Raw genomic sequence first — 6764 nt, 5'->3', positions numbered from 1 at the left:
TAATTTTCATGTAGGTGCAATCCTGCAGGTATTAAAAGAACATGGCAGCAGCTGAAAATTAAATATAAAAACATAATTCAATCAAGTAAGGCTTGAGCATATCATGGGTGTTATGCTACCTGACTTTACATTTGACATATTAAATAACTAAATAGCATCCAGTGTCTGCAGTGCAGCAGCATTTTTGGCTGAGGGAATTCCTGGAGGGACTTCAGAGCCAGTCACTCCCGAAGATCTAAGGGCCTTCATAAAATGTAAGAGGTTTACATGTGTTATTTTTTATATAGGCAAATTTTTATATTTCCATTTATTTTACTTTGGGTTGGGTTTTTTGTTGGTCCCAACAGATTCTGATGGTAATATCTGTCTTTTGGAGCCTCCTGTCCCAACAAAACCCCAGGCAGTTGTAAGTAGCCTACTCAATACACCATTATGACAAATAGTGTTAGAAAGTTTGCTCAACCAAATGCTAATCTTCACAGGACGATGGGGATAAAGAGTTTCTGCTGCCACAGAGAGGCCTACAGAGGTAAATGTTAATATTATGTGTCTACACATCAAACAATCTACACATTCAGATTTTTTCACATTTTTATGTGGAGTAGCCTATAGAATCTAAGTATAAACAGGTATTCTTATCTCTCCCCCTCCCGCCCCCAGAGTGTGGAAGAACAGCAGGAGGACGGTCCATCAACTTCTGTTGCACAGATGAACACAGTTCAGTGATTCTCAGTAAATGCCACAGTTTAACTCTGTAGAATTTGTTTAGAACTACATTATGTAACTCTAATCTACTACTGTATTTTCAGTTGCCAGTTAAGGAGTTATATAGACTTCATCTTATAATTTTTTTTGAAAAAAACAGCAGTAAAAATAGCTATATTTTATTTATTAATAAAATATAAATTGTATTAATAAAAATGTACTGAAAGAATGAATGAGGTGTTTAAACACCGCTTCCTCTTTAAAAAAAGGGGAGGAGACCGAAAGAAACTCTGGGTTTACCGAAGAAAACCTGCTCCCGACCAGGTTAGGTTCACAGAGTAAGTTAACATGGTAACTGACTCTGACTATAAGTTACCTCTCTTTCAGAAACGGGCTTGACTTAATTTAATATTCAATATGACTTACGTTCTCAGGTTTGACATACCTCCCATTCTGAAACAGAAAACCCAGAGTTTCCCTCATTTCAGGGTTAACATACTCAGAGTTTTCACTTAACCTCCTTTCTGAAACAGGCCCCTGGTCATGAAAAGAGAGAGAGAGAGTAAAACACACCATGAGAGTTAATTGCGGCAACAGTTATCAGGTAGACTTGTGTGCTCTCCTCTCCAAGTTTGATGTCAGCAAAGAACAGTAAGCTAAAGTTAAGTTGATGTGAGTTGATTTATTATGTTTAATAAACGACAAAGGACAACGGTGTTTGTTTATAAACTGCAGCTCTGAAAAGATAACCGCGTCGCGCGTTAACATGTGTTCATATGCGCATGCACGAAATGAAACGCACTTTTCAACAGAAACATCTGTTTTGAGTCGGGACCAGTACAATATGGTCGTGATGGCACTCCTCATAGTTTTAAAACAAGATGATGATTATCTAGTCTCTCAGTCAAGGTTTAGTTACAACTCTGCACTAATGCAAGATGGAAAGCAATGTATTGACAGTGACTATTGATTTATAGGCTCCATTGAATTTAAAATGTTGATTGGCTGGAGATTCTGCTCAATATGGATGCACATCCCTCAGTAAAATAACCATCAAGTATCAAGAATTGCTTTTATCATTTAAAACACAGTGACATGCTATGGCGCCATTCTAGCTTTTATTAATTTATTCATAATTCAATTTGTACTATTTAAAATGTGAATTCTTGGTTTTAAGAATGAACTTTTTACTAGTAACAATGTCTTCTGATATCAGGAATTACATTTTCACAAGAACTAGTTAAAGGGTAACTCTCGCCAAAATGCAACCTGGTCTTTTTGTTAATCTACTCGAGGCAAACTTTCGTTTAAAAGCATAATTAGAATGGAAACGCCACTTTTAAATTTGACCGTTTTTTTGTTTTAGGTTAAATGCCTTGTGAATGGGGCACTTTTATGATATCATCAAAATCGCTATTTTTAAAACACTAAGAAGGTTCGACAGAACATGAAACTTTGCTCGACGTATCACCAGGGGCTCTACACATGAACTCGAGCATTGAGAACAATGTTACTAGTAGCCACGCAGCCAGTGTGTCGCCGGCCTAAAGATGGAAAGCTCCTAAAGTTTAGTTCAATATAAATTCACAGATAGTTTGTTGTTTTCTCGTTAGTTATTGACCTTGTATTTGAAAAAGGATCCTCATATAAGAAACAATACTAAAATTCAGAGTCGGTTCATTCGCATTCGGAAATCAACAATTTTTGACTGTCAAAATGCCGGCGGACACAGCTACAGTGAGTTGTTCAAACTCTTTCTTTTTAGTAAACTCTGTGTACACAAACAATGTTCTCAATGCTCAAGTTCATGTGTAGAGCCCCTGGTGAAAGTTTCATGTTGTATCGAGCCTCCTTAGTGTTTTAAAAATAGTGATTTTTGATGCTATCATATAAGTGCCCCATTCACTCCCATTCACAAGGCATTTTAACCTTAAACGAAAATACGGTCAAACATAAAAGTGGCGTTTCCATTCTAATTATGCTTTTAAACAAGTTTGGCTCGGGTAGATTAACAAAAAGAGCCTATAGTTGCATTTTGGCGAGAGTTACCCTTTAAAGGAGGGATAGTAGTGGGAACACTGGGGTGTCAGGTGTGACTGTGTGGCAATGGCAAATGGTTCATGGCTCACGGGTCAGGTATGAGGGCCCCTAAACAGAATTTTGGCCCCATGGAGGTCAGGATCGGCTCTGAGTATATCCATATTATTAGGGCTGGCCAAAAAAATTGATTTTTCGATTAATCGTTTTTTAAAATGTGGTTGATTCAAAATCGATTCTCAAAGGCCACGAATTGATTTTTTTCCACATTTATCTATCACCCAAAAGCCAGTATTAGTTTTCCTAAACTCTTCATTGGCTTGCAGCCTCCATGTTACAGCTAATGCTGTGAGATTTTATGTTTGTTTAATCTTAAACATAAAATAACCTGATCCTGTTTGATTAAGGCATGCGACTGTTCTGACTTGTCCAATTTTCAGCATCAATTTTTCATCTTGCATCAAAATCCTGTCTATTTATTGTATGCATTTAAAATATAGAGTTGGGTTCTGTTTTAATGTACCCCAAGTTTACCTAAAATAAAAAGAGTTTAATATACAGGTTTGTGGCTCTTAATTTCTTTTTATTAATTAACCACTTGTAAACTTATGTTCACTGTTCTTTTTTTTAAATATAGGATTTGTATTAAATCTATATTCATTGAGTCGAATCGAGAATCGAATCGGGGATCGAAATCAAATTGAGAATCAAAATCGAATTGGAAAATCTGAATTGATACCCAGCCCTACATATTAGACAAATACTTTTAGTATTCAGAAGCAAATAATAAACATTACTTTTTGTATGGATAAATGTGAAGTGTAGCGATCCTCATATCCAGCAATGAAGTAATACTAACAGTTTGCATGGTTGTCCTTGTTCAGATGGACACGGGCATCAAAGTGCATGGTTAACCACACTCCAGTGCCAGTGGTGCTATTTGGGCCACAGTGATGGTGTAGAGTTGGATGGTCCTGGAGCGACACAAAACCATTTCACGGGTGAAGGGGCAGCCCACTTATGTCTACAAACCTTCAGTTACCAATCTCCATTTAAATTAATATTTTGTGCCAGATTTAAGAATATGTATATGTAAGTATAAGCAGTGGCGGACAGTAACGAAGTAAATGTAATTCGTTACTGTACTTAAGTAGCTTTTTTGCGTATCTGTACTTTACTGAAGTATTTAAATTTGGGAAGACTTTTACTTTAACTCCACTACATTTCAAAGTCAAATATCTTACTTTTTACTCTACTACATTTTCAAAATCAGTCGTTCCTTTTTATTTATGAGTGGATAAAAACTTAACTGGTCAAACGAGCCACCAATCACAGTAGCCTACAACGTGCGCACTTTGTTTTGAACTTGCCTTGGTGGTATCTACTAAGCGCGAACCAGAGCCGTTAAATATGAGAGTTGCGACCATAGACAGTATATAAGAGGTTGCGACACACACGGCTTGTTCGACTTGAATCGGCGCTGCACAGACCGATCAGTTTATGACATCAAAGTATAGAGCGAAATCGCGAGAGCGATTGAAAAGCATACAGAGCCGTCTACTCTCTAATCGCTCTTGCGGTATTTTAATGTCATTCACCGATTGGTCTGTGCAGTGTGCCGTTTCAAGTCGAACAAGCCTACTGTGATCTTGCCGCCGCGCGGTCACGTGATTCGTGTAGCTCTCAATAGTTCCAAACAATTTGTGTTGCCAATAATTTTAAGCGGGGCAGAGAGCAGCAGCTATTATTGCAGCAATTATCGGTAAATACTGACGCATAATGAACATTGCTTATTACCTTGACACTAAAATTACTTGCATATAATAGCATTTTTTTTTTCTGAGGAGTAGCAGAAACACTGCATTAATACGTTTTGGTGTTTAATTTTGTAGGGAAATTCGCTGCTCCCATAATGTAGTGTGTAATATATTCAATGGCATTGTGCAGGTTTATGTGAATGTATCATAACATTAGGATGTTTATAATTATGACCATAGACGCTTGTGAAAAATATGTACAGTAATTACTGTAAATGTATTATACCTTATGGGATCAGTCCCCTTCCGTCCAAAATTAAACACACAAAAAATGTATTCAATTTAAATATATATATATATATATATATATATATATATAGACTAATTAATGTCATTTTATTAATAGATTGATGTGCCAAGAGTGACAGAGTCTTCACGTAGACTGAGTTAAGCAAGAGTCTTGTGACAAAAATTATAATAGGACATTATAGCAATAAAAAAATCATAGTACTTGGATACTTAAGTACATTTGAAGGCAAATACTTTTGTACTTTTACTCAAGTGAATGTTTAAAGGCAGCACTTCTACTTTTACTTGAGTAATATTTTACCTTAAGTATCTTTACTTTAACTCAAGTACATGGTATGTGTACTTCGTCCACCACTGAGTATAAGTATTAAGTATATGTAATGCATATACTGTATATAATGAGCAAATGAGAGGAATATACCACGTGAGCTTTACCCTAAAGAAAATTGGTTAAGATATCAGATGAGAGAAAGAGCTTGACCTTAGGAACCTGATGAACTATTGACCCTTGACCTGATGACCCTTGAACTGATGAACTATTCAGGTAAATGACTTTCAATGGACTTCCCCTGCAAATTTCATATAGACTTCTGTACCGTGCCTTTGACTTACTTTTACATTTAATCATCCCATTGTCTGAAATGTTTTATGTTAAAGGTGAAGTGTGTAACTCATATTCCACTAAACACTTACTGTCAACAATTGTTATTTTTGCGATTCTAAATTATTTTAATACATTTTTGCTCATTTAATCATTTGTGAAATCAACTGGACCTGTTGCAGCAGTGATATATTGATAAAATGTTATTACTATTAATTTCTTGTCTTTAATCATATACAGTATTCACAATCATAAAACACCTCCCAAGTGTCCAGCCTGAGAATCCCAACCCGAGCAGGATCCAGGCCTGATGGTCATCCTGCATACATCTTAGACATTATTTATTACTATGACATTGTTTTTTAGAGTAGATTTATTTGCCCCCATTCGTTCCACAAGTGAGGTTGAAGGCAAGTCAAAAATGAGCACACTGCTTTAATCATATAGCTTTCTATACCAATCCACTTGCATTCATATACTCTGAGGATATTGTCATGTCTTGTTATGCCCACTAGAGGACAGTGCTGTAATCTGCTGAACCTGGACTCAAACAGGACATCTATTGTTCATGAATAATTATTCAAAGTATTCAAATGATTGCTCAACATCAAACCACCCACACAATCTGATACACTGATAAAGTACTTATGTTTTGATGCCAGTGAATGCATATTTCCTGATATATCCGATGAAATATAGATTTAATATAGAGGATGCTGAGGTCACGTGACAACCCTGTTCTTGTCCCTGAGCTTTGGGGAGTAAAACGACCTACTTATAATTAATTAGGTAGGTAGTGATTGCACTTTTGTGTAATGTGCTGCCTTTAATTTTAGAAAATTAGGGTCAAAGTAGTTTCTTAGGATAGAATTCAAGGCAATGCACCATAATGTTCATCTTCTCCCGTTGTTACTTTTTTTTAATTATCTGGGTCAATAAGTGCAATCAGGAGACTTTCATCCATCTAGTTCAAATTGTTCATGATAGCATAAGATACATTTGTCCAGCTGATAAAATATCTAAGCATTGTTGAACTGAGGAGAGTGATACAATTTGACTATGCTGACAAAAAACAAGGTCACCTGTAAACTTCTTATTAAAATTAGCTAAAAAGGTCATCTTGTTTTGCTGGTGACCAGGAAAAAAACATGCAGGAAGAAAACAACTATAAGCCAGGGGAAAGCACCGTATGGGCCTCTCATCCTTACCTTGAAAACCCTATCAGTAATGTACCAAGCAAACAATAACAGACCTTTCCTCTCTTCAGTTTTTAATTCTTCACCCTCCTCCTGGTGGGTGTTTTTTTTAACCACACCCATTTCCTCCATTGTGGGAGGAACTGTCCAAGAGCAACA

General features: G+C 36.3%; 1 long non-coding RNA gene across 1 annotated transcript; it reads left to right on the top strand.

Annotated features, from left to right (window-relative positions):
- The first annotated feature begins 302 nt into the window (after nucleotides 1-302).
- Nucleotides 303-1090, top strand: LOC309500844. The gene is made up of 3 exons (XR_014206706.1): nucleotides 303-529; nucleotides 661-732; nucleotides 975-1090. It is a non-coding gene; the product is annotated as an uncharacterized lncRNA (long non-coding RNA).
- Nucleotides 1091-6764: the final 5674 nt, after the last annotated feature.

Source organism: Leuciscus leuciscus (genome assembly GCF_965113295.1).
Source record: "Leuciscus leuciscus genome assembly, chromosome: 6".
NCBI classification, from domain to species: domain Eukaryota; kingdom Metazoa; phylum Chordata; class Actinopteri; order Cypriniformes; family Leuciscidae; genus Leuciscus; species Leuciscus leuciscus.
Note: the sequence above shows the minus strand (reverse complement) of the source record. Positions and strands in the feature narration are given on the sequence as shown.